The 21,259-nt window shown below is 45.4% G+C and overlaps 1 long non-coding RNA gene across 2 annotated transcripts; it reads left to right on the forward strand.

The window, feature by feature from the left end:
- The first annotated feature begins 4,135 nt into the window (after window positions 1-4,135).
- Window positions 4,136-20,430, forward strand: LOC123380935. Of its 2 annotated transcripts, XR_006587370.1 has the most exons (4): window positions 4,136-4,342; window positions 5,106-5,168; window positions 15,720-15,783; window positions 16,470-20,430. It is a non-coding gene; the product is annotated as an uncharacterized LOC123380935 (long non-coding RNA). The 2 variants fall into 2 exon arrangements; XR_006587369.1 differs by having other exon boundaries at window positions 4,136-5,168.
- Window positions 20,431-21,259: the final 829 nt, after the last annotated feature.

Below are 21,259 nucleotides of genomic sequence, written 5' to 3' on the forward strand. Positions count from 1 at the left end.
GGCAGACATAGTCAAAGTGGCCAAAATGAACAAATCAGGAGACTATAGATGCTGGAAGGATGTGGAGAAGCGGGAACCCTCTTGCACTGTTGGTGGGAATGCAAACTGATGCAGCCGCTCTGGAAAACAGTGTGGAGGTTCCTCAGAAAATTAAAAATAGATCTACCCTATGACCCAGCAATAGCACTGCTAGGAATTTATCCAAGGGATACAGGAGTACTGATGCATAGGGGCACTTGTACCCCAATGTTCATAGCAGCACTCTCAACAATAGCCAAATTATGGAAAGAGCCTAAATGTCCATCAACTGATGAATGGATAAAGAAATTGTGGTTTATATACACAATGGAGTACTACAGGGCAATGAGAAAGAACAAAATATGGCCCTTTGTAGCAACGTGGATGGAACTGGAGAGTGTGATGCTAAGTGAAATAAGCCATACAGAGAAAGACAGATACCATATGTTTTCACTCTTATGTGGATCCTGAGAAACTTAACAGAAACCCATGGGGGAGGGGAAGGAAAAAAAGAGGTTAGAGTGGGAGAGAGCCAAAGCATAAGAGTCTCTTAAAAACTGAGAACAAACTGAGGGTTGATGGGGGTGGGAGGGAGGGGAGGGTGGGTGATGGGTATTGAGGAGGGCACCTTTTGGGATGAGCACTGGGTGTTGTATGGAAACCAATTTGACAATAAATTTCATATATTGAAAAAAAAGATTAATCACAGTTTAGTAAAGGTAATGGGTTGCTATAAAAAAAAAAAAAAAAAAAAAAGAAAATGGCAGGCATGACCATATTCACCAGAGAGGGTTACTCTGAGAATTAAGTAAACAATGCGTGTAAAGTATGTAGAAAACGTGCTTGGCCGCTGACAAGTACCCGAGACATACTGGCTCTTATTTTTTCTATTTCTTACTGACTAATCTTGGAGAAAGGAACTACTAGCTTCAACCATGAAGCTTTGAACTAGATGATTTCTGAAGTTCTGTCCTCTGAATCCCAGGACATAGGGCTTAGCCTCTTTTCCACCTTTAATTAACAGTGGGTAAAAGCCACAATTGCAAACTGGACTAATGATGCAGTGGCTTAACTCTTAAAGAGAACGATCTGGGGTTCACAGAAGACCCACTGACAATCCAAGTCACGTCAGGGAGCAGATAGGGCGGGGCTGGGTTGTGTGCACAGTTCACGAACACATCTTTCTTCCTTTGGAACACCGAGCTGTCCAACAGGTAATGAAAATCATCCCAAAGACTGAGTGATGAAGAAAGGAAAGAGATGAATAAAAGAAAAGAGAGACATTGAAGCAAAGAAATTGGTTCATTATTGCACAGAAGAAAATTTGCTAAAGGGTGGCTGGTGTCTTAACAAAGTCTTTCACTTGCATAAACTCTGGGTCTCTGTTGGCATGGGCATATTCGAGGGCCCTTTGGCTACCTTACATTTTGGTTCCCTGGGAGGGATAAGGAACGATGACTTCAAATAGGCCTAGAATGTGAGACAGAGCTATACAAAATAGTGAGGGCAGGGTGGTAGCTACCCGGAATCTGCAAATGATTTTGGCTGATGGGAACCTGCAGAGCAGACTTTCAACCTCTACAATCCCTCTGAGATGGATTCCTCAAGCATTAGTAGGTAGCGGATCCAAGATGGAGGTGTGAGCCTTGACAAGGCTCGACTTCACCCCTGCCCTGTTTAACTCTCAAAGGGATTATCAAGCTTGTAGGGGAGGGGAAATATCTTTCCCTTCTGCCCTTCTAGGTTCTCAGCTGGAGTCTGTAACAAAATACAGACTAAGAAGGGAATAACACGTTTCTTAACATGTGTATTACACGCATCGCACTTGGGAGTATCCAGAGATGAGTAGCTCAAAGAGATGACTTTGAGTTCAGGCGTCTGTAGCACCTTCAACAAACAGTATTTGTAGAGAAATGACAGGACAAAGGAAAGCAATTTTAGGTTTCCAAGGGAAGCAAACTGTGGGAAGGTCAATAAATTGAAAACTAATGTTAGATAAAGCCTAGCTAATAAAGTTTTCAAGGTAGATTCCTCTGGTTGGTACTGTCTCCACATGGATAAGGGTCTAAAGTTTTTCCCTTCCTGACAGAGAAAGGGGGATAGACACTTTGTAAATGTATGTCCTGCTTTTAGGCAAATGAGGGAGGGCAGAGATGTTTTTTTGGTTGTTGTTTTGTTTTGGTTTTGTACCTGCTTTGTTAAAAAGAAAGCTACAGGCCCAAGGTGTTGTCACTCGCCCCCAGGACAGCAAACCAAGACTTAATTGCAGTTTCAACCTCTCCAGTAGAATTTTAAGCCAATCAATCTGGAATTTTCTGGTCGGCACCAATGAGGTAATCTGTCACATGGGTTCTGTCCACCTCCCCGTGGAAGGTGAGGTGATCCACTTCTTAAGACCCCCTGCCCTTACCCCTAAGGGAGGGTGACCTTGCCTGAAGCAATCCTTTCATGTCTTTTGCTATTAACTCCTTTCCCTGTTCTTCTTCCTATAAAAACCTTCCATTTTGTACGACTCCTCAGAGCTCCCCTTACTTGCTAGATGGGATGCTGCCCGATTCATGAATCGATGAATGAAACCAATTAGGTCTTCACATTTACTTGGTTAGATTTTGTTTCTTAATAGTCTTCAGCCCAAAATAGTTTTTATGCCAAAGTATCATATTTTAGGGTGACATTTTGATTTCCTTCAGGCTCATGTGAGACAATGACTGAAAGCATAGGAATATGATCAGAGAAGACTGGATGTTCTTGTGTGTGTGTGTGTGTGTGTGTGTGTGTGTGTGTGTGTGTTTAGAGAAAGAGAGAGAGCACACATACATGAGCAGAGGAGAAGGGCAGAGGGAAAGAGAGAGAGAGAGAATCCCAAGCAAGCTCTACACCGTACTCGGATCCTGACTCGGGGCCTGATCCCATGACCCTGGGATCATGACCTGAGCCAAAATCAAGAGTTGGACATTCAACTAACTGAGCCACCCAGGCGACCTCCCCCCACTGCCTTGTTTTTCATGTTCTTTCTTACTCACTCGTGTCCTGATATCTTTGGTCCAGCATTTGCAGAATGAGTGGCTAGATTAGGAGTGGAGCGGGTAGTCAGCAAGAAGAGTATGGAAGTTAAAATGACACCCTTGGTGGTGCCAGCTAGGGTTATGCCATGGCCAAGACTGGTCTCTGATTTGCTGCCTGGGAGTCACAGGACCTCTTTGCTGTATGAACATCACTGAATTCTTCTATCAGTTGAAACAGCCATATGGTGGGGACTTGCCTCAAGGGAACTTCTGCTCAGAGAGGGAATTACTATGAGTCAGTAGGAATGACTAACAGATTCTAGAGAGAAGACATTGCCTCTTGGCCTCTTAAATGAATCCACCAGCCAGAAGGCTCTTGTCTACTCTCTGTGACTTTCAGAACAATCTCTCTCAGTTCTCTAGTATTAAGGGCAATCGGACACTCAGGAGAGGCATCAACATAACCAACAAACTTAGAAATGATGATTCTTGGCACTTCTAAAAAAGTAACAGAAGCATCCACAACGTTTGTAAGTTCACATTAGAAAATTACTTCATTAAATAATAAGCTGTAACAGTGGTTTCACTAGTAAGTCAGCAAAGAAAACATGAAAACTTAACAAGCTGCCAAGAATAAAGGCAATCGCTATATATTTTTAAACATGATCAGTCCTCGAAACCTCTGACTGCTGATGGGGCCAAATTCATTTCCATCCTGGAAAATCTTATGCTTTTATCTTCAGACAAGACCAGGTTGGGAGCTGCTGTACTTTGACAATGGCAGTGATCAAAATGATGGCTGGAAGGAGCAGAACCCTGACTGGTTACAGAATCCCCACAACGTGTAGGTTCTTTGGGGATGACGGCCACCATTTAGTGTTATACATAGCAGTCCCTTGCCATCCATAAACTCTGCCCCAACGCGTTCTACCAATTTTGTTACTTCGATGTGGTTATCCACTTTTGTTTACATCCTGCACGCTTTCTGCCTGATAACATTTAACTTTGGGAGGCGCTGGCGGAGGGGGGAGGGGTGCAGATTGCGGAACTAGCCACACTTCCCTCAATCCAAGCTGTAAACGATCAGAATCCGAGGGGGAGCATGTGACCTAGTCTGGCCAATCAGCATATCAAATCCCTCTGCCCTTAGTGATTGGTTGAGGGGTGGGCCAATCAGAGCCGCTGAGCCTCCATTGCAGGACTCGTGTGGGAACCATGGAAAAGGAAGCCGTTTCTTGCTGGGCGTAGCTGAGAGGCTGGCATGGGAACCTCGAAGGGCGGCTGCAGCTGTCTTACCAGCAGAGGAGACGCATCTGCTTGTAGGTGGAGCCCACACAGAGGAAATCACAGCCCCCAAATGGAGGGAATGAAACGGATGACGTCACCGGCGGCCCCCCCCCCCCCCATTTGTGCCAGAGACCCCTGGCTTTTCAGTTACTTGAACCAGTGGATTCCCTTTTCCTCTGTCGCCAGGTTGAGTTTCCTTTTGCATTTCCCGCGACCAAAAATGGACACTGCCTTCAGCAAGTGCCAAGTAACAGTGCGTCCAGGCCCTAGAAGACAAGCCATGCTCCGCCAGTTTCCTTTCTCTCGAGTGGGAGTCTGCCCGGGCCCTGCATGTTCTTTGACGAGTGTCTTTTGCTCCCCATCCCTTCGCTTGCTGTTCCCCCAGCCCTGGAACCACCGTGGCCCCCCGTCGTCCAGCTGACGCTTGGAACCCGTGGAGTGGAACGTTGTGTTATTCAACTTTCTCCAGCGTCAGCCCACTGGTTTTCTGTCTCGGGTGACGTGGGCTGAACGCAAAACACCACAGCCTGCTGGTTTGAATTCCACCGCCTGCCTTCATCGGCCTGACTGTGTACATGTAGCTGGGTGGCAAATGCCATATCCGTCTGATGGCTCCGAGCCACAATTTCACCCTGTCACTGATACCCATTATGTCATTTTGGAAAATGCAGGGATCCGGGCTGTCCAATCTCTCCAAATATATGATTATAAACAGATAAATACACATTTAAAATCCATTCTTACTTTGGCGGGATCTGAGAAGAAAATGCGGTCTTTGTGGTTGTTTTCCCATAGAAACGAGAAGAAAGCCGGATGGCACACCATCAATATCACAAGCAACGATGAAACACAAATACCGTATGTAAATTATCTTTGCAATTAACAATAATACTGCTTCACAAGGGTTGTAACGGTCCCCTCCTTTCGTGAATGACATATCCCTCTTCAGGCAGGTGGCGGGTGGGGGGGGGCGGTTCTAGAATCTGAGTTGATGCTTATGGAAGGAGAATCACCACAATTTAGTAGGCAAGGGGGTCACTGAGTTTGGTGGGTGCTCAGAGGTTGTGTCTTCATGTTGTGTGATCATGTGGACAGCCCTCATGTTCAAGAAATACGTTTTCTTGTGTCAGTTGCTACATTAGATTAGGAAGTTTGTCGTCTGAATTGAACCAAGTAGGTGTCTTGACTCTCAGGCCCCTTTGTGGTCAGATGGTGTGTAGTGTAATGAAAAGCTGAGGTCTGAGTCCAGCAGATATTGACATTCTGGGGAAAAATACGATGCTGAAGCAAACTTTTCACCATGATTCCTTGGGTAAATAGGACCCCAAATTCTGTTTTTCTGGAGTAAGAGAGCTGCCCTTATTCGGAGCAGATCTGAGTGTAGTACTTCGACAGGGACTGTGGGGAATAGGGGAGGCATGTATGTGATTGTGTTTCTGGACAGTGTTTTGATTGCATGGGTTTTTTTTTTTGATAAAAAGCAACAAAGGGAGGAAGGAAGAAAGGGAAAAGGAGGAGAGGAAGGAAGGGAGAATGAAGGTAAAATCGAAAAGCAGAAAAAGAAGGAAAAAGAAAAAGAAACAGAGACGGTCAGAATTCTATTGCAGTATCACTGACTGGAGGGGAAGACACTGGCGGTTGACAGCATTTGGGCAGTGTTGAAGGGGCAGGAGCCGAGTGTGACACAGAAGCCATCATTTGGAGATCAGAGTAGACTCGTTTTCTTGAACGGAGGAAGGAAGAATTAGAGCCAGTAAAGTAGGAGAGCGACTTCAGTTTAATGTTAAGAACTCTCGTCGTGAAGAAATGGGCTTGCAGGTGGGGTAGTGAGCGCCCTATCCAGAGATGTGCAAAGCAGAGACCAGACACATAATTTCCTTGTGTGTTGACAAGGAAATTCATGCATTAGGGAAAATGTTAGACTAACTACCGAGAGTCTGTTGTTTCACGTTTGACTGTTGGAAATCTAAATGGTGATCTTAATGGAATGCCTCAAAGGAGCTCAAGCCATTCGGGAGCAATAACTCCTGAGCTCCCGGAGAGCCCAGAGGAGGAGACAACTATGGCAGCAGCAAAAAAACACACCAAGTCACACTTTGCAGTAATGAGGAGGTGATTACTTCTCTTCTCTTCAAAAACCCCACAGGGAACATTAGTAGGTAAAAGTTAAATCACAGGCATTTCCCCCTCGTTATCTGGTAAATAACTTGAGTTGCCTTTCTAATTAGCCCTGTGCTGTCAGCTCTGGAGAACTCTCCAGAACCTAGTGAGATGGTTATAAACGTGGCTCAGTCCCAAACTGTGCACGGTCATTGTTGGCCAGAACACTGCCACCCACACAGTGACATGAGTAAGAGGCACGGCAGAAGCCACTTACACTCCAGGACATAAGGCGTAATAACATTTGGAGCTACTTCATAACCCTGCAGTTTTTTTATGAAGCTAAGCAAAATCTAAGTTCCTGAACTACTACTTAGAAGTCCAGATGGAAAAAATTTCCTTCTCCCATCTGTTCTTGGCGCCCTATATTCTATGGACACGATGGCTGCCACCTTCCCCAGGCTGTGCTAGGTAGCTATTGGTAAATCATAGTTATTAAATGTTGGGTCACTTTTTAATGCACCTGTTAAAGAAAAGAAAGCTGGCATAATTCCCAAGGAATAATAGAGAAAACCAAAGTCCCATTGCAACAGAGTCTCACTTCTACATTTCCCAACTTTCACCTTCTGGGGGTGGCGAGTATTCGCGAGGTGAATTCTCATCCACTGGCTTTGAGGTCACTGTAGGGGTGGGGATGGAGGAGTAGTGATGGGAGACAATTTGCAAATCCCAGAGAAATTGGAAAGGAAATGGGCACATCACCCCCCCCCCCCGGGAGGAATTCATCTAGTGTCTATTATTCTCCTATGTCACGGTTAAGCAGCTTTTCCGTATCCCATTCAAGCAAGCTCACCCTTTGGCTCTTCCCAGACAGCGGCTGTCAGCTGGTCTCTGAAAATTTCTTGTAAATATTTAGTTAATTAGATGTCAAGCACATCAGATGGTGGATAAACAGGAGTAGCTGCATAGTCAAAGAATCTGACAGGAATAAAAGCAGTTGCTAATTATGAGAAGAAAAAAATTAGACGAAAGACAAAAATACTCAAAGACTTAGTTTCTTAACTCTCTGTTTCTATGGACGAATTCAGATCCTCAGCGACATTTAATGTTGTCGGCCTTTTTAAATATTAGCCGTTCTAGTGGCTGTGTATTTTCACATGGTTGTGATGTTAATTTGTACCTCATTTCTATGGCAGTTGACGCTGAGCACTTTCTTGTGTACTTATTGGCCGTTCTTGTGTGTATATGTGTGTGTGCATGCATGTATTTGTGTGTGTGAAGCGTGTTCATGTTTTCAATATTTTGCCCATTTTAAATTGTGTTATTTGTCTTGGGTTGTAGGAGTTCTTTATCTATTTTAGTTATGTGTCCTCTTTCATATCAACGTGTTGCATTTTATCTTTCCCAGTCTGTGGTTTTCCTTTTCATTTCCTTAACAATGTCTACTAAAGAATAGATGTTTTTAATTTTAATAAAGTGCATTTATTAATTTTTGTCCTTTAATAGGTACATTTTGTGTTTTAACAAATCTTTGCTCTTCTCTAAGGTGGCAAAAAATTTCCCTCATGTTTTCTTTTAAAAGTTCTGGGTTTAAATTTTACATTTAAATCTGTGACTCATTTTGAGTTACTTTTGTTTAAAGCAAAACTATTATTTACTATGGGCTTTGTAACATGTGTGGGAGAAAAATATACAATAATAGCACATAAAACAAACAGGGGTTAGAGGATTGGGAGTACATAGCTCTTGGGTTATTCTTGAAGTTTTGTGATGCTATTTGGGTAGCCTGCAGTGAATTAAAAATGCATATTTTAAATCTTCGAGCAATGACTTAAAGAGATAGAGCTGATAAGCTAATAGAGGAGATTTAAAAAAAAAATGAATGCTAAAAATACTCAATTAATAGAAAACCAGAAACAAGGACCAAACACCATATTGGACAAATAGAAGACAAAACAAGATGTAGATTTAAACCCAACCATATCTATATTTACATTAATTGTAAATGGTATAAATACTCCAATTAAAAAGTAGAGATTGTCAGAGTGGATGAAAAAAATAAGACTCAATTATATGCTGTCTATAAGAAATTCTCTTTAAATATAAAGGCAGATAAGTTCAAACTAAAGGATATATCTTTATATATATATGTATATATAAACATATATATATATGTATATATATACTCCAACTTCCTTACAACTATTGTTTGCTTTATATATATATGTATATATGAACAGACTAATGATGAAACAGACTAATGTTGAAACAGACTAATATTAAACAGACTAATGATGAAAAGGTTGATTTTTCAGGAAGATATTTAGATCTTAAATATGTATACACCTGGTAACAAAATTTCAAAAATGCATTAGGCAAAAACTCATAGAACTGAATGGAGAAATAGACTGGCCCACAGTTGCCAATAGAGATTTTCGCACTCCTGTCTCAGTAATTCATAGAACCAGTAGACAAAACCAAAGAAATAGGGATAAAGAAGGTTCAAATGACACTAGCAATCAACTCCCTCAATGAGTGGTGCATTTTTAGCACTGGGACTTGCAGGGAGAGAGGGCAAGAATATATTACATCACCCTTTGCTAGGTACCAAATACATTTGTTCTGTCTGGCTTGCAGGGCTCAAACAGGTCATGTGAAGTGAAGTGGGGCCATGGCAAAGAGAGTATGTGCTTCTAAAACATTAGAACATACTCCATCCTCTCTGCTGTCAAAACCACACTTCCAGGACTAGCTCAGTCTTGATGAGACCCCAAGGACATGTTCTGTACCCATTTGGGTACATGTACCATTTGGGTACAGTCATGCCCAACATGACTCCCAGGCAGTGCTCTTTCCCTCATTCTGGGCTGTGGCCTAGAAATCTGTGACCTGTCATCTCTTCCAGCTCAGGAGATGGGCAGGTGCCCATTCTGTTACTTGAAGGCATCGTGATGAGGAAATTCACCCTTCCCTGGGCTCCTTTCCATTGCTTCCCTAAAGCATGTTCATTTAATTACTCAGCATGTGAGACATGTACATCCCCTTTATAATTACAGCCTCTTTCCCTCTCTTTAGAATAATAGTGTCTCCATTTCCATCCTCCTTCCAAACACAGAGCCACACCCCCCATTCAGCTTCCAAAATAGCAATACTTCTTTTATTTTAAAACCAGTCCTCCCCTCATGTCTTTCCCAGCCTACTCCTCTCTTCTCCTCTCTCCTCTTTTCAGATACAGCTAATGGTCTCTCTTTAGTACTTCTTCCAAATATTCTGCATCCCTACTTCTTTTCAGAAGGGGAGCCATTGTCTCTTTCTGGAATGCCTACTTGTAAGTAACTCGTGTCTGTTCCCATCTTCCCTTTAACTAGTTATTAGCTTAGGTGCTCAACCAACTTCTAATAATAGGTCACGATAATAACCTGAAATTTACCCAGTACTTAACTATGTGCGAGGTGCTCTGCCACTGTATCTCATTTCATTTTTACAACATTGTGAAGTAAATATTACTTACCATCCCCGTTGCACAGAAGGGAACATTAAGAAATTATTTGTCTAAGGTTGTACAAGGAAAACTGGCAGAGGCATGACTCAGATCCAAATCCAAGTTATTCTGACCCCCAAACTAGCAGTTGATGCCATCCCCCAAACCATGTCACCAGGTACAACATATAGTAGTTCCTGTGGGTGCTGAAACAAATTTCCATAAACTGGGTGGCTTGAAACCACAGAAATTTTCTCTTTCAGAGTCTGGAGATCAGAAGTCTAAAATTAAGGTGTTGGTAGCGTTGGTTCTGGAGGAGAATTCATTCCGTGCCCTGTCCTGGCTTCTGGTGGCCACTGGCAATCCAGATGTACCACTCTCCTCTCTGTTTCTGTCTTCATATCATCCTCTCTGTGTGTTTTCTCCTTTTCGCTCCTCTTATTGGGATACTTGTTATTGGATTTATGATTCACCCTGATCCAAGATGGTCGCATCTTGAGATCCTTCCATTAATCACTTCAAAAAGACTTTTTTTCCTAAATAAGGTCACATCATAGGTTCCGGATGGACACCCTTGGGGGCTGAGGGGGGTGAGACACCATTGAACCCACACAAAAGCGAAATCGATGTAGGGCGTGTGGTTTCCAGGCCAGGCTGCAGAGACTTCTGCCGAATGCAGATCCAGTCTATCACTTGGCGGTAACAATAGCCAAGACGCCTTTTAATTCTAGAATTTTATGAGGATAACAAGAGTCACTGAAAATGAAATTCACATTGTAGAATAATCTACATAAACACACACGTGTGTTAAGTAGATATGTAGTACGTTTAAATGCCAAGCAGATTTCATTAAATTAATGCATCTAATTGGCAGTCTCTACCCAATGAAAACCCCAGTAAAGTGTTGGGGGGTTCTGCCTCCCCTTTGGCCTGGCTCCCTTTCTTCCTTCATTCTCCTGGTCCCAGATCTCCCACCCTCTCTGCTCAGTCGCCCCCCTCAGCCTGGCTGGTCCCTTCCTGGCACCAAATCTCACACCCTCACTGCAGAGTTCCAGCCTGAGTCACCTAACAACACTTGCCCAGGGGGCTGTTTTTCCCTGCCATTGTCACTGCAGCATAATGACTAATTCCCAAGCCCCTGCCGTGGAAGTAACAGCCAGAGGTGCACTCCGGGCTTCATGCTGCTGACATAATGCCCTCTGCCACATGCCACGGCAGCCAGAGGAGGGTTATGGCCCACTGGGGACATCGCAGGAGATGCATCCCCTCCCAGCTGCGTGCTACTGCTGGATTGATTTTTACACTTTAATTATAGCCGTAGTTAGTGCCTTATGGATTGTTATAGAGTCAGACCCCGCAGAAATGTCTGTGAAGTTTGGCAGCAGAATAGGGGAGTCAGCAGCTCGGGGTATATTATGAGGCTCTTCCCAAAAAGGTGTCACAGCTGGCGTTCTCTGGAAAGGAAATCTGCAAGGGTATAGTGTTGTGGGTTATCTCTAGACCCCATCACTTCCCGAAGAGGCTGGATGTCTAGAGCTTGAAATGTCTAGAGCTTTGGAAAGCTACAGATGCCTCTGTGAGTTTGTAGGAGGCAGGCAGAGTCAAATTGTACTCCCCGGAAGGAGGGGGAGATTCGGGACTGTTATCCCCTGGTAAGTCCTCACCAGGGCTGTAACACTGAAATACTCCTGTACCTGTGGGAATGGTCCCCGTCCCCGGGACCCGGCACCTCCATGTGAATCCGCCAGGAGCAAATTAACACCTGACCCAGCAGGGGGCCTCCAGGCACCTGTTCTAATTAATTGGTGCATTATAGCTGCTTCCTAAGTGTTTGAATACTGCCCATAGGAAAGACAGGAACCACTGAAACTGTGAGGTCCCTGGGAGGGAGGATTGGAGGAAAACTGCCAAGGGGTTGCAGCCAGAAGCCCAGGGAGGAGGAGCGATGTGTCAGTGGTGGTTTCTGAGCTTGTGCTTCTGAGCTTTGCCGCAGCTTCTGTTAAACCTGTCATAGATTTGGTCAGGATTCTGGCTGGGGAACGTGAGAGGGGCTGAGCCCTTGAACAAGGTAAAGCTGACCTGCAAGGGTGAGGAGAACAGCATGTGCTTTGGACAGTTACCCACGTGGTTAGGTTCCAGGATGTCACTGGGCTCAGAGACCCAGAGTCCTGCTTGTCTTGGGAAGGGATGTGTTCCATCTGGCCAGTCCAGCAGGTGGGTTGGGGCAGACAATGGCAAAATACAGCTTATCTTACTACCCTGGGTGTGTGGATCATCCAGGGGAAGAAGAGTGTCATATGTAGCCATGTTTTTGTTTTTTTTTTTTTTTAACTTTATTTACTTTGAGGGAGAGAGTCTCAGAGAGACAACAGGAGGTGTGGGGACGGGGGAGGGCAGAGCGAGGGAGAGACAGAATCCCAAGCAGGCTCCATGCCAGCAGCACAGAGCCCAATGCAGGGCCCAAACTCACAAACCTTGAGACCATGAACGGAGCCAATATCAAGAGTCTGACGCCCAACCAACTGAGCCATCCAGGTGCCCCAGCCATATATTTCTTATAGAAAGAAGGAAGACTGAAACAGTAGCTTTTCAGAATACTCTCTCTCCTCCTGGACAGCCTGCCCTTTCCCCTAGGAGAGCTTTCTGCTTCTGCCCCAGAGGGTCTCCACTGTCAGCAACATTTTTGCTCAGGACTAGGCTTTGCTGTGCTTGTGCTCTGTACCAATATGGGCCGGGCATCAGTCCCAATGGCCACATGGAATCAGACACTGGCTTTGGATTTGAACTGAGCCGAGCAGTCAGCTTCAGCTCTTTCTTCTCCAGGGACATTTCCTGCCTGGTCAAGTACATGCCATTCTCCCTGCTCAGTCCATATCTTTGGTATGAAGGGTCTCACTTTTTTATCTTACACCTGCTTGCAATTTGGCTTGTGCTTCCTTCCTCTGCTCATGGAAGGGCTCTTCTCCAAATACGTGTTAGATATTTCCATCTGATGGTCAGGTTCCCCGAAGAGCATTAACTTCTCCCTTCACATCTCAAGTTTTCTGTTGAAGTTAGAAACTGATGGATTTTCTCACAGTCATCCTTCCAGAATTCCATGGAAAACCTCAGTTTTCCAATCTGTAAGCCTGAAGGAGTTGGGCTAGATGAATTTAACGTCTGACATTACCATTTTTTATGATAATGTCTGCTTATCATTTTTTCATTTTGCTAACAGAAGCTAGCCCACAAGTCACCCGCATGTGAGTTCTAAAGTGGTGTCTTTCTCCAGGACAGGCCTCCTATAGGTTTTTTGGCTTGGCAAGCAGAGCAAGAGCTGGAGTTTAGTTCTCCTACACCTTTGGCCGGGTGCTCTCATGCAGTGAAGGACCCGTCCATCCATACATGGCAGTCTCGTTGTCCAAATACCAGCAGGATATACAGTTGCAAAGAACAAGGGGACAATAGTCATAGTCTTTGTCCAGAACAACGGTTCTCAACCAAGAGCAGTTTGGTCCTCCTCCCCCAGGGGACATTTGGCAATATCTGGAGATATTTTCTGTTGTCCCAATGGAAGGATGGGGTGAGAGAGCAGTGGGGGCGCCACTGGCATCCAGTGGGTAGAGGCCAGGGCTTCTCAACATCCTACAATGGACAGGACAGCGCCACAACAAAGAACTACCCAGCCCCGGAGATCAGCAGTGCCGAGGTTGAGAAACCCTTGTTCAGATATTAGCCATATCAATCATCAGACATTGCATAAACAAAATAAGTACTTATGCAGGAAGTGGTAGCAAAAGTTTATTTATTTTTAAAAAAAAATTTTTTTTTCAACGTTTATTTATTTTTGGGACAGAGAGAGACAGAGCATGAACGGGGGAGGGGCAGAGAGAGAGGGAGACACAGAATAGGAAACAGGCTCCAGGCTCCAAGCCATCAGCCCAGAGCCTGACGCGGGGCTCGAACTCACGGACCGCGAGATCGTGACCTGGCTGAAGTCGGACGCTTAACCGACTGCGCCACCCAGGCGCCCCAAAGTAGCAAAAGTTTAAATCAGGAGTAACTTTAGCAGCTATTTCTGAACAATGTGTTTGAACCTCTCTTTCTGGAAAGAAGGCTACATTTTCATTCGGGAAACCAAAGAGAAACCTGAGATTTATCGCCCCCAAGGATATCTCGTTCAGTTCTTTCCTTCTTGTTTTATTTATTTATTTATTTATTTATTTATTTATTTATTATTTATTTTTTGAGAGAGAGAGAAAGCGAGCGCAAATGTGGGAGGTGCAGAGGGAGAGGGAGAGACAGAATCCCAAGCAGGCTCCACACTTAGCACGAAGCAGACACTGGGCTCATCACAGGGCCTGATGTGAGATCATGACCTGAGCTGAAATCAAGATGGGACACTTAACTGGCTGAGCCACCCAGGGGCCCCGCCCTTCTTGTATCTTTCTAAACTTCTAGAAGCCCCTTGCCAAATTGCAGGTTAGAATTACAAAGATCAGGGGCGCCTGGGTGGCGCAGTCGGTTAAGCGTCCAACTTCAGCCAGGTCACGATCTCGCGGTCCAGGAGTTCGAGCCCCGCGTCGGGCTCTGGGCTGATGGCTCAGAGCCTGGAGCCTGTTTCCGATTCTGTGTCTCCCTCTCTCTCTGCCCCTCCCCCATTCATGCTCTGTCTCTCTCTGTCCCAAAAATAAATAAACGTTGAAAAAAATTTTTTAAAGTATTACAAAGATCATTTTAACATTAATACTTAGGGTCGTCTAGGTGGACCACGATTCGTGGGCTGGAGCCCCACCTTGGGCTCAGCACGACAGTGATGAGCCTGCTTAGGATTCTCTCTCTCTCCCTCTCTCTTCCCCTCCCCTGCTCACTCTCGCTCTCTTTCAAAATGGATAAACTTAAAAAAAATTAAAATGAATACTTAGGTTTTCCACTGTGAATTCAACTATAAATTAACCTAAAATGGAGTCTACAGTTTGAGTATTCATTCTATACAAAAACACAAGGGAAGAATGTCTTTTTAATCTTTATTAATTCTTTAGCTTAAATAGTAATTGAAGGGTTATTGACCCTCAAGAGATACTGAAGAATAGCCATGTGTGGTGTTTTATTATTGAAATCACAGTTTACATAAATGAAAAGATGGAGGAAGTAGAACTTTCGATTCTAAAATGGAAATCAAGTCGACTCTTCACTTGTTTTTCTCCAATGGGTCTTGACTTGAAAGAGATTGAAGAACCAAATTGTACTTAGGATGTAGAAAGATATGCCTAACAATGAGAAAAAGCCAGATAGTATAAGTCATCTGCCAGCAGGAACTTCCGTTTTGTTCCGTGTCGTATCTCTAGCACTTAGAACCTGGCTTGACATATGGTGGACACTCATTCAGTGTTCGCTGGAGGAATGACTAAATGGATTAATGAATCTGTCATTATTTTTTAATTGTTGCCTGTCAAAAGGACATTTGGGTCGTCCCAAGATTTTGTGATTATAATGGTACTATGAATTACTCCCTACACACATTTCCCCAAGAGCTAGAGCATTTCAGACCATTGCTCTCTAGGCTTATTAAATGGATTAATGAGAAAGAGTGGATGAGGAAGGAGGGACATTATTTATGTCTCACAAAATGGTATTAAAAAGCCTAGGGAAGGCTAAAGAGACAGAGGACAATCACTTCTTCCACTTGTCCTTTGTGTTCAGCTCAAGGGCGGCCCATTCCAGGGAGCCCCTCTGCAGTCCCCCCATCACCCTTCATGCCGTTAGCACCCATGGGTACTTCTCTGGTGGCACATACCACCCTTCATTGAAACTATTGGATTATTGGTCTCTCTTTGTCATCTACACAGGTGACCTCCATGAAGACGAGTTTTGTGACTTTCTGTAAACCACAGGCCTCAGTGCCTGAAAGAGGTATGTTTCATTCCAACAAAAAATTATTAGCATAATAATAACATAAACATAACAGTGACTATGCTCACTGTTGGAAGTCACACAAATGTAGTAGTCCCTTCCCTAAGTGGGCACAGTCTAAATGAGGAGACCTCCTACTATCACTACAAGTTCGCAAGCCGCAACTCCGTTTGTGTCAAATATGCACCAAGTAATTGACAACAGAGGCATATTCTGTGAAATCATGAAACTTGTATTAAAAAAACACACAAGAGGGGCGCCTGGGTGGCTCAGTTGGTTAAGTATCCGACTCTCGATTTCAGCTCAGGTCTAAGGGTTTGTGGGTTCCAGCCCCAGGTCGGGCTCTGTACTGACAGTGTGGAGCCTGCTTGGGATTTGATTCTCTCTGTCCACCTCTCTCTGCCCTCCCCCCATCCCTGCCCAAATAGATAAATAAATAAATAAATAAATACACTTAAAACACACACACACACACACACACACACACACACAAGAACTGGATCAACAAGTTTTAATGACATAAGTGACAAATGGTAGGTAATAAAGTGCTGTTTGTACTGTTTTGCAACCCTGATCCAGGTTCAAGGCCACGCAAAATAACAATTTAGGCACTAAGGAAAACTTAGGGTAATGAGCTTGAGTTATTAGAGACCGGCATTGGAAATCAATTTATGCTTCTGTCTTAGGGTTTTCTGTAACCAGCAGAGGCTACAGCAAACAGAATCAATCTCCCACTCAGATATATCCATTTGATGTCCTTCCTTCCTTCCCCACTGTACTTTGGAGCAGCCGTATTGCCTGAAGGTATGAGAAAGGTTGAGAACGGAGAGAGGGAATGGATAGAAATAATAGGTCCATCCTCTGAAAAATAAAATATTCAGTGACTTCACAAGACACCTGATACTTAACTTCTTTGGTGAACCGCTCCCTCACCCCCCTCAAGGAATCTGACAAACCCCTCTAGATAATTTAGGCTACCTTGAGAAACCAGGATATTTTTCTTAAAAGCTAAAATAAATCTGGTATCGTCATAAAGGACAAAAGTGGAGAGAAGGGGGAGTATTCAGGTGTCTGAAGTCCAAGAAGACGGTGAGGCTGACACAGGAAGAGATGAACAATGGCAGAGCAGAGCTGACGGCCCTTGGGTGGGGGGAGACTCCTCAGCACCTGCCTTGACCTGTCTCCTGGGAAGGCTGCCTGGAAGAAGAGGCATTCCTCTCATGAGGGAATTGACTTCTTACTTCATCAAGCGTGGCATCAAAACATTGCTTAGATGGAGCTCAGGGCCTTCCCACGGAATATTTTGCCAGATCTCCTCGCTTTCAACTGATAGTGATGCCGGCCATGCACATGCACCTCTTAGATCACCAACTGCAAGGAGGAGTGTAATTGGCAGTGGTCCCCGCTGAAGACCGTCTCCCTGTTTGCACCATGCTTTCCACTCAGCGCTCTCGGCAGGTGCCTGAGCTTGGTGGGAATTCTAAGGAAGGCCGTTCCTGGAAGGCACTTCGTCCTCCGGCGGGAGGACTTGGTCTCCCCAGGGGCCTTGGCAAACCTTTCTTAGAATGGCTCTGCGGACGAAGACTCTCCCTCCCCTGCTCCTTCGGCCCTTTCTCCTCCACACCTGGGACATGCATAGCTACCTCAGGGCCCTCCCAGCTTCCTCTGGCTATATCCCTATTTTCTCTCTAGGCATTTCCCCCAAAGAATCTCCTACACAACTAATCCTGTTTTGGTATCTGATTATCAAAGGACCTGAACTAACGCAGAACTATACTTTCTGAAAGTAGGTAAATTTGCTTTCGTTTTTGTTTTTGTTTTTGATTGTGCATAAGGTTCTTTATATGGCAGATAGTGAGGTGAGGTGGGAAAAACTTAATTAGGAGCGTGGGCTTGTAGGTCCAAAGGCCTGAGTTCACATCCCCTCCCTGGGCTCCTTCCATTTCTGTGTCCTTGAACATGGTATTTAGCCTTGCTCCCTAGCTAAACCTGTTTCTTTATCAGCAAAATGGAGATGATAAGTTACCTACTTCATAGAATTGTTTCAAGATTAAAAGGATATTACGTGAATGCGAGATTTCAAGCGCACGTAACGAGAGTTGCTCTTCATTGAGGGCTTTCTACGTTTACTACGATTACTCACTTAATCCTCACAATTTTTATATGGGGTATCCAACTTTACCGATCAGAAAAGCAGGGTGCAGAGGGGGTGAGAGGCAGAGCCAGCATTTGAGGCCGAGCTCCAGAGCCCGAGGTCTCTAACTGTACCCCGTGTCCTTCCCCAAATAGCAAATGCTTGGGAAATAGCTCGCTGTGGTTTCATCATTAAATCGGGGGGAGTTTTCCACTTTCTGTTCCTGTGACTTTGACGAGAGTCTTCAACCAAAAACAAAGTTGTGACTTTGCAGAGGTGACCTGAGGCAGGGTCTGTACAAGGCCCAGCACCACGCCTGGTGTTTCGTATGCGCTCACTGAATTGTAGCTATTATAATTACCACTATTATTCCTCTCTCTTAGCAGTATCGCCGTGAAGGAACGATGGGCTGTGTGTCCCTCGCTTCGGAGGGGGCGTCTGCCAGGTGGGAACTGAAATGCACCGGGAAGGGGCGGAGTTATCACTGCTCCTGTTACTATAGCAGATATCTCAGTCTATCTTTTGCAAGCCTGCGTCGCTTTATGGGAACTTTGCCCCGTTCTCACTCCTCCCTGTCTGGCTCAATCTGCTGCCTGCCCAGGGCCATCAATAATATATGTCCCCGTGGGCGGCTGAAAGACATTAAGGACACATGGTGATGGATCAGAGTGCTGGTCGCCCTCTGCATGCAGACTGCGTGGGAGACTGGGGCTGGAGGCCGTCATGGCCAGCCTCCAACTGGGGGGCAGCGGGGGGCAACTCCACTGACAGCAGCTGCTGCGGAGCCCAGATGTGTGCGTGGCGGCCTCGTCTTCGTACGCTTATTCTAGCACAGACATGCACGTGTTCTTTCTTCCTAAAATAGCAGGGAGGAAATAGAAAATGCATGTTGCACAATTCTTTTTCACTCTCCTTTCCATTCTGTGTCATGCTTTATTAACACGGTCAAACCGAAATCAGACAGGTGTTCCGAGACATCATAGGCTAGGTTGTTAACAGGCCAGGTGTGTTCTTGGCCTTGGCCTTCTCTCCTCGTTGCCCCTCCAGTGCCTCTCGACATCCTCGTCCCCACAGACGCACCTCAACATCCACCTCCCTACTTGGCTTGCAGGCGTATGGGATCTGCGGCTTACTCTCTCCGAGTTCTGGTTAATACTTAATCCCTTCCACTCACTCATGAGATTCAGTTGTACAGATGTACGAACACCTGGAGTGTGGAAGGACACGTGCGCTCCCCGCCTTCCCGGGACTTCACACCGGTGGTGCTCTCGCTTCTGCGGGCAACAGAATCGCCTGCAGGGCTGGCTTTGAAAACACACACCGCTGGGCTCCACCTCCGGAGCTTTCCATTCAGCGGACGTGGAGTGGGTCTGATCTTTTGCTCTTCTAACGTTCCCCAGGGGCTGCTGTGCTGCTAGTCCTGGGGCCGCACGTCGAGGCCACTGGCTGGTCTGAGACCCACACACGTCCGCAGGCATTGAGGTAACTGGCACCACAGAGGCTGTGTGGCTGTGTTGGCAGAGGCCGATTTCTGAATGGGTCATCCCGGAGGGGGTGACCTCTTTGCAGGCTCACGGGGGGCTCCTGCAGATGGGGTGGTCGAGAAGTAGTTTTCATGAGGTACATGCAGATACTGAGGCAGAGGAGGGGGAGTCTCGGGGCAGGCAGCAGGGTTGGCCTTCTTAAAATTCCCTTGTTGACTGTCTCCATGACGTTGGCCAGTACTTACTGTGCCCCAGGAGCAGCCCCCAGCTGGGGATGGGCTTTCTTGCCCCTCAGGCGGGACACCTCTTAGGCGTGCTCTGCATAGTCTCCTGCGATCCCAGCAGGACAGAAACCCAGTTGCCCACAACGGTAACCTGATTCTTAATGCCTGTACAGGCATCCTTCCTTTCCTAGTCTCAATTCTCCATTCTCCTCGGGGCGCCTCCTGGGATCATCTCCCAAATAAATTACTTGCACTCACTAACTTATCTCTGGATTTGCTTCTGGGGAAACCCAAATGAAAACACCTGCTAAACAATCAGTCAAGCGTCATGTCAGAAGAAAGACATTTCCAGACGTGCAGAGTGTTTAGGAACCTTTTCAAGGAAGGTGTCAGAGAATGTGCTCTCCCAAAATGGGGCCACGCATCAAACAAGAGGAAGACATGCCATACAGAAAGCAGCTCTCAGTGAAGGAAGGGGGGTGAAGAAAGCCCTGAGGGTGCAGGTGTGTACAGCTGGGTGACAGCTGGGAGCCGGGCACACAGGGCCACCGGGTCAGCCTGGAGCACAGCTGAATGCTCTGGGAGAGAGCGTCCTTAGGCAGAGAAACTTGACAAAGTTCTGAATGCATTTGGACTCCTTGGGAAGGGTGTTTAGATGATTGTTTGTCAGTTTGGTCTTAAATTAGTGATAAGAACATAGTGTACCATGCAGACTTTTTAAAAAGAAAAGGACAATTCAAGTCTAGGAAAAACACAAAGTTATGAGTTAGCTATGTTATAAAATGGTAGTGTTGACTGATCCAATAGAAACCACAATGAAACTCCTCTGGGAGGCTGGGAGATGTGGGGAGCACACCTGGGAAATAAAACTATAAAATCTTTTTTTGGGGGGGGTGGGGCTGGGGGGGCTATAGGACAAAATGAATTTTAAAAAGCCTGAAGCTGAAAAATGAAAAGATAGCAACTCAAGCATGGTGTTTATTTTATTTTTAAAACGTGTTTGTTTATTTATTTTGAGAAAGAGAGAGAGAAAGAGAGTTCGAGCAGGGGGAGGGACAGAGAGAGAGAGAGAGAGAGAGAATCCCAAGCAGGCTCTGTGCTGCTAGTGCAGAGCGCGACGCCAGGCTCAAATCCACAAACCATGGGATCGTGACCTGAGCCGAAATCAAGTCGGCCGTTCAACCGACTGAGCCACCCAGGCGCCCCTCAAGCACAGTATTTAAAGACATGGAGGTAAAGGGGCACCTGGGTGGCTCAGTCGGTTAAGTGTCTGACTTCAGCTGAGGTCATGATCTCACGGTTTGTGAGTTCGAGCCCCACGCCCTGACTCTGTGCTGACAGCCCGGAGCCTGGAGCCTGCTTCAGATTCTGTGTCTGTGTGTCTGCCTCTCTCTCTCTGTCTCTCTCTCTCTCTCTCTGCTTCTCCCCCACTCATTCTCTCTCTCAAAAATAAATAAACATTACAAAAATTAAAAATAAACAAATAAAGACATGGAAAGAAAAATAAAAATACTCAGAGCGAAAGCAGGTAGATGTGGCTGCCTTCCGATGAACAAGAGGTGGTGGGGGAAAAGAGGGATCCACGGCTTTCCACAAATTGAAAACACTTTGACTCTCCACACTGTGTGACTGTG

Source organism: Felis catus, chromosome D2, assembly GCF_018350175.1.
Source record: "Felis catus isolate Fca126 chromosome D2, F.catus_Fca126_mat1.0, whole genome shotgun sequence".
NCBI lineage: Eukaryota > Metazoa > Chordata > Mammalia > Carnivora > Felidae > Felis > Felis catus.